Consider the following 7638-nt stretch of genomic DNA (forward strand, 5'->3'; position numbering starts at 1 on the left):
GACGGAGCGGAGTGTATCTGTCTGCGTTAAGAGCAAGTCTTAAGCATTTATTTTGAAATCTTTGCAAAGGAATTAGTGGAGTGTGTGGTTTGTGCCGGTAGATGGGCGCTGCGTATGTTATGATGGGGCGTAAGATGCATTTGTACAGAAGCAACTTATTTTTCGTGTTTAGATAGTTGTTTTTGACCAACAATGGGTACAATTGCTTGAGGACGGCTTCACCTTTTTGTCTCGTTTTCTTTATGTGTTCATTTAGGTTTAGCCTTTTGTCTAGGGTGACTCCTAGATATTTCACAGAGTTCTTAATTTCAATTTCACTGTCCCCTACCTTTAGTTTTTTATTGATCTTTAGCCCGGTGAATCTTTTTGCAAAAATGACCGTTTCCGTTTTGTCCGCGTTGAGTTTAATCTTCCATTTCGCGTAGAATTTCTCGAGTTGATTAATGTGGATCTGAACTTGTTTGAGTGCGACCTGACCCGAATGAGACTTAGCGTAGATGGCGGTGTCGTCCGCGTACAAAGCTAAATTGGTTTGTGCGAATTTAGTGATGTCATGAATGTAAATATTAAATAGTATTGGCCCAAGCACTGAGCCTTGTGGGACTCCCGCATTTATTGATTTCATTTCCGACTTTTCGCCTTCTACCTTTACTCTGAACTTTCTCTCTGTTAAGTACGAGTTTATTAATTTAGTAATGTGCGTCGGGAACTTCAATTGAATCATTTTGTAAATTAGTCCTTTTGTCCAGACTTTATCAAATGCTTTTTCAATATCAAGACATGTCATTGCTGTTATGCTTTTCGTGTTGTAATTATTGGTTATGTCATTTATTAGTCTGAGGACTTGCTGTGTGGTATTATGTCGTTCCCGAAAACCAAATTGCTCTGGCGGTAAAATTTTGTTTTCTTTAATGTGCTTATTAATTCGTTTTTGGATTACCTTTTCCGCAACTTTTGATATTGTTGGTAGAAGGCTAATTGGTCTGTATGCGTTTGGTGCATTGGGGTTTTTCCCCGGTTTCAAAATGGGGATGACATCTGCTACTTTAAGTTTTTCCGGGAAGATACAAAGATTAAGCATGGCATTTATTATATTCGTTAGTTGTTTTACAGCTTTCGCTGTAAGATTTTTCAGTATTCTGTTTTCTATGCCGTCATTTCCCGGGGCTTTGTTATTCGGTAAAGTGCTTATGATTTTTGCGATTTCTGTGGGTTTGACGGCCGTAGGCGCGTCTATCTGGGAATTGTCACTATTGAAAGAGTTTACTGTTTCAATTATTTCTGTTTGTTCGGGTGTGTTGTGATTATCACTTGTGTGGATCGTTTCATAATATGTTGCCAGTGTGTTTGCTTTTTCCACATTATTAAATGCTGTGTTGTTATTGGATTTAAGGATAGAGATGGGGGTAAATCGTCTTTTGAGAGCTTTTGTCATTTTCCATAGAGAATTATCGTGCGGATTTAATTTGCCAAGTTTTGTTTCCCATTTGTTCTGTCTGAATTCTTTTATTTCTTGTTTAATTTCTCTGGTTAATTCAGATGCTTGGTTTTTGAAAAATGGGTCTCGTGTTCTTTGGTACAGTTTTCTGATTCGGTTCTTGAGTTTTATTTTCTCTATGGTTGCTTTCGGAATTTCGTCTCGAAAAGGATTTATTGTTTTCGTCGTCGTGACTTGGTCTTTGGCCTTCTGGATGGCCTTAATGAACAGTTCAATCTGTTTATCAAGATCATCTTTCGTGCCAATGATTTCCGTCAGTTCAACATGTCTGTCAAGGGTTTTGCGGAAGAGGGGCCAGTTGGTTTGTTTATAGGAATTGATTTGGATTGTTTTGTCTTTGATTGTCATGTCAGGAATCTCAAGAATCACAGGATTGTGATCCGAGTTGAGTGCGGTCACTGATCTGGGTTCTGAGATTACCATGTTTTTCGTGATTGTCAAGTCAATGTAGGTAGGTGTCATGCCGTTAATTGGGAAATGAGTTGGATCAGCAGTTCTGTTAATTATCAAGCTTGTGTTTTCTACGTAATTGTAGAGCCTGAACCCGTTACTATTGTTTGCGTGACAACCCCAGCTTGTGTGTCTCGCATTGAAGTCCCCGAGAATTAATTGCTTTCTTCCCAGATTATTAATTATGTCTAAATCCGCGTCCCTAATTGAGTTGATTGGTCGGTTGTAAACTGATGTTATGAAAATGTTGTTCTCGATCTTAATCGTTAGGGTTTCGAGGAATCTTACATTTGGGGTGGGAATGTGTTCAAAGGGGACGTCATTACGGATTAGGAGAGCAACCCCACCTCCCCTAATGACATCCGTTCTGTCCTTTCTGAGAACCGTGTAATTGGTGAGTTTAAGCCGATCTTTACTTTTGAGACGCGTTTCGCTAATTGCCATAATGTGAATTCCACCATTTTTAATAAAGTTCAATAATTCCGCAGCTTTTTCATGCAGACCGTTTGCGTTCCAGTGAACTATCGTCAATTTACAGCTCATAGCCAGCGTCTCCCATTTTGGATAGAACGTCTATGCAGACGAACAGCTTTTCTTGTTGAGACTGGCATTTTTCAAGTGCATTGTTCAGTTCTTTAAGTATTATGAGCAAATTTTTCATATTTACATTTTTGTTCAGCCTGGAAATTTCGGCGTTTATTTTACAAAATTCTGTCATGCTGCTTGTTTCTGGAATTTTCGTTTTGGTTGGTGTTTGCCTTGTTAAAATTGGCGAATTTGCTGCGCTCGTTGAAGGCGTCGGCAGAGGCGGAAATGATTTATCGGTAAAAACAATGGACTCACCTGTTGGTTTCTTTGGCTGGGTCCACGGATTGACCTTTGGGATCGGCGCGGGGGCTAATTTAGCCCTCTTGTTGGCGACCTTCTGACGTCTTTCTTCTTGGAGTTCCTCGATGCGGGTTACCTTGGCGATGTAGACCTCGCACGTGGTTTGCGAGGCAGCGTGTCCTTGTTTCCCGCAGTTGGCACATTTGGGAATGTACGTCGGGTCGGGCTTATGGGGGCAGTCGCGGGTCCAGTGGTACTGAGAGCATCTTACGCACGTCGGTTCGAGGTTGCAGTTCCTCGTGCCGTGGCCCCATGCCTGGCACCGGTGACACTGTGTCATCTTCTTCTTATTGAGGTATTTCTCGAAACGCACCCTGACGTTGAGAATCGCCCGACACTTTTTGTTCAGTGACTCGACAGTCTCGCTGTCGGCCACTGTTACGATGTAATGGGGCCTCTTGGTGTTGGGCCCCATTTTTCTCACATTGGTAGCTTCAATCTTGCAGCTCTTGAGCTCTGCAAGAACGGATTCGGGCTCAGGGTTGTTGTCCAGCCCCTTGATTACAAACGTTGACGTTTTGAGTCCTTTTGGGGTGAACGTGTGGAATTCCACTTTTCCTGCCGTGAGTTTGTTTTTCATCGTCGTGTGGATGTCTGTCGTGTTGGGGTACACAAGGGTTTTCTCCCTTGTGTAACGCACTTGGTAACCGTTGTCGCAATCGGCGAACAATTCTCTGAGACGGTTGTGCGTTATGTTCCGGCCGTGGATGATGATCGGCGGCGGTCTCCTTTCGTTCGCGGTCGCGGTGGTTTTTGTCCTGGAGGATGTTTCCTCCGTCTCCATGTTGTCTTCTTCATCCTCTTCATCAGAAGAGATTGGTTGAAATCGGTTAGCGTCGATTGGTACTGGCACGTACCTCACCTTTTGTTTCACTTTTTTCACCGTTTTCTTCGGCTTCAGCCAGTTGAGGCTCGAACTGGCCATGTTTTCGGTGGTCAGTGCAGGCTTAACCAGCCTGCGCTGTATCGAACTTGGTTTAATTCCTCTTGTTGTTAAAACAACAATTGGGACACGATTCACTTTGTTCAAGGCACGTGGCACTTTGCACTGTGGTCACAACTTAAACACTGAGAGGGGGAGCTCTCTATCGCACGTCCGTTCGCTACGAGCGCTCGGACAAGACTGGACGAGAACCGGTAGTTTTCAACGTGGTATGGTCGTTGCCTGGTAAAATTTTCCAAGATGGTACGTTGACGATTTTTTGTGATTGTTCGATCGTTTGGATGTGACATTTTTCGATGGTACACATGTCAGAAAATGTACAAGATTTAAAAGAAGAAAAAAAAAAAATTTTTTTTTGCGAGTCGTTTTTTAGTTTTTTTTTTGCGACAAAATGACGAAAAAAAAAAACTCGTATGAGGCGTTAAATTAAATTGTTCGTTTGACGATCTCAACGAGTCACTTGCGATTAACGTAATTTAAAATTTGAGAACTTACTTACTCACTTGCTTGCTTAGATGGAAATAGCACCCACTTGAAGTAAACGCCGACACGGACCGGAGATGAATAAACTCCGAACGGACGGGGTTAATTCATGAACTGACCGTAGTACGGTCGAAGGTTCGCCGCCGCCGCTACCTGCTTTCTTTCTTAGAACTGATAACAGAGTTGGTTTCTTTGTCTGTTCATTCATCGAAATTCCCACCACTCTGGCCGGGCCGGGCGGGGTGGGTGTGTGTTGTTTCATGATTTGTTCTCTTCTCGATTTATTCTTTTTCCGACGTCGTTCGATTCATAGAGATGTTTTCGTCGAAAGTGTGGTCGCGTTTACATTGCATTAAAATTTAATTTGTTCCAGTGCGACGATGAAACAAGAAAAAAGTTTCAAGTAAGTACGCACGCACGCACACCTACATATTTCATTTTTTAAATCTTTCGACGTTCGTAGTTTCTGCTCGAAATGTCGACTAATAGTAGGGAATGTTTTGTTGATTTGTTTGTTTTTCGTTTTTGAGAAGAACAAATGAAAATTTCGTTGGATTTCTGTCGACCGACGACCGACTGAAAATCCGCCGACATCGACGTAGTTTTATTTAGAGTGTCTGAAAAATGCAAACAATGCAAGATTTCCGTATTTTTGTTGGTTTGTGGTGTTTGGGGAGTTTTTTTTATGATTATAAAATGGTTTCGTCGAGAAAAATTGCTTCTTTCGCAATGAATTGGCAAGAAAAATTAAAAAACTCGTCCGTTCCCGTCGCTGGATGTTCGACGGTGGTCCGTCTGATTTTCCCTTTATTTTCGTAAAATTGACGAGAATTTCGCCGTCAAAACTGTTTTCGGTGATGTTTCGATGATGGGATTTCGTCGTGTGAGGTAATTTTTGAGGAAAAAATGTCGATTTTGCGAAAAAAGTCGTTCGAAAAGTCCGTTCGTCGTACAAATTCGTTTCTCATGGTCGAGTCCGAAATTGACATCGTTTTTTTTCCGACCTGTTCGTCAAGATCGTTTTCAAAAATCAACTCCTACGAAAGGCGAAGGTTTTATCTTCGTTCTTGAAAAAATTCGACCTTCTCGGACGTCATCTTCGACCGTTTGTGAATTTTTTTCCTACACTCTGCAGGTTCGTCGGTCGTCGCTCCGATCCGTGCTGCGTCTCTTTGCGAGGCGATTTTCGAAAAGATCGCACGTACTTTTCGACCGATTCGTTCGTGAAACTTGTAGAGGATGCTTCCAAGTTTGTCTGGTCGAAAGCGGAACTTTCCTGTTATTCGTGGAAAACGCGTAACGTCGGCGTCGAACTTGGATGTCATCTCCTTGTTTCGGAGGGTCTTTGTTCGAGTCGACGTTCGATCGGTCCTTGTTCGCTTTTGGAGGTCGGCTGGTCGTCCGGGAAAACTTGAGGTTATTCAGGAGGCCATCGCCGACCGAATCGCTCATGTTCCCGCACCCGGAGGCGGTGATCTTCGCGTAAAGAGAACGATGCCATCACGCGAAAGCTGTATTCGAGGCCCACTGAATTTTCTAACTCGACGAGAAGGCTCTCGTTTAGTCCGCGGTCCGCGCGTTTTCGAACGCGCCAACACTTTGACTTTGGCGCCCAATTCGTTCTGTAAAGTTCATTCGTTCTTTCACCGAAGAATAAGCCTACCTATAATAAAAAGAAAAAAACGCGCGCGCGATAGACGAAAATATGGCCGACGTAGAAAATCAAGCAGCTTCGACGGTCGCCGGTGCCACTTCCGGCTCCTCACCGGTGAAGAAGGAGAAGAAGCCCAAAAATCCGAGAAGCAAACCTTCTCATCCGCCCACTTCGGAGATGGTCACCAACGCCATCAAAGGCTTGAAGGAACGCGGCGGTTCTTCGTTGCAGGCGATCAAGAAATATGTCGCGGCCAACTACAAAGTCGACGCGGAAAAATTTGCGCCTTTCATCAAGAAGTACCTTAAGGGCGCCGTCGCATCCGGTTCGTTGGTCCAAACCAAAGGAAAAGGAGCTTCCGGTTCGTTCAAGTTGGCTTCTGCCGTCACCGGTGCAGCTAAGGCTCCGTCCGCCACGAAAAAGAGATCTGCCGCTGCGACCGCGTCGTCATCGGCGAAATCCAAGAAGACGGGCGTTGCTAAACGTTCCGTCGCGTCAGCGCCGACGTCCGCCGAAAAAGGATCCGCCTCAAAAGCCGGTAAGAAGGCCGCCCCCGCCGCTTCGGCCAAGTCTAAGAAAACTGCCGCCGAAAAGAAGAGCGTCGCCGTATCGAAGGCTAGAAAGGCTGCGTCCGCTCCCGAAAAGAAAGCCAGCGCCGCCTCCAGATCGCCCGTCAAACCCAAGACGCCATCGAAAGCGAAGAAATCCAACAAGGCCGGTCCAACCAAGAAACCGAAAGCGCCGAAACCGAAAACGGCCAAAGCCGTCACCGTCAAAGCGAAAAAAACCGCTTCACCCAAGAGAAAGAAGTGAAAAGTCGACGACGATGATTTAATTTTTTCAACGACGACGACGTCCTGGTGGTTTCGGGAACGTGCTCCGATCGTATATATCGACGTAGGGGCACCATCGATACAAATAAATGGCCCTTTTCAGGGCCACAATTATTTTCAAGAAACGAACGAAAGATTCGCTTGGACAATGCACATTCTGTTGAGGAGATACATACTTTCATTTGATTTTCTTGTCTATTCATTTGACTGTCGAAACAGTGTTATTACAAAGAATGATAAACTTTATTATATAATAATGTTTCAAATAGTCTCAGTTAAAAGAAAATTTAATGTGAAAGAAAAAAGCAAAAGTTTATCGTTTTATGTAAGTACGAATTTTGTGAATAAATCACATAACCTAACTTTTTTTTTTTTTTTTTTTTTTTTCAATCTCAAAAAGTTGCATGCGCAAACGATAAATTTTCAATTCGTTGGAAAATAATTGTGGTTCTGAAAAGAACCGATTTTTTTTTTCTTCTTTTAACACCTTCGAAGATGAAGAATTTGTTAATTCTAGATGGTCGGATCGGATGGATGGATGGATGGATGGAGGAAATTTAAGCCCTCTCGCCACGAATGCGTCTCGCCAATTGGATGTCTTTCGGCATGATGGTGACACGTTTGGCGTGGATGGCGCACAAGTTGGTGTCTTCGAAGAGGCCGACGAGATAAGCCTCGCTGGCTTCTTGAAGTGCCATCACGGCCGAACTTTGGAAACGGAGATCGGTCTTGAAATCTTGGGCGATCTCTCGGACGAGACGTTGGAAAGGCAGCTTGCGGATCAAAAGTTCAGTGCTCTTTTGATAACGACGAATCTCACGAAGGGCGACCGTACCGGGCCTGTAACGGTGAGGTTTCTTGACACCTCCGGTGGCGGGAGCGCTTTTTC

This window comes from Gnatocerus cornutus, unplaced genomic scaffold (assembly GCF_029298725.1).
Source record: "Gnatocerus cornutus isolate USDA-ARS CGAHR unplaced genomic scaffold, icGnaCorn1.1 ctg00000447.1, whole genome shotgun sequence".
NCBI classification, from domain to species: domain Eukaryota; kingdom Metazoa; phylum Arthropoda; class Insecta; order Coleoptera; family Tenebrionidae; genus Gnatocerus; species Gnatocerus cornutus.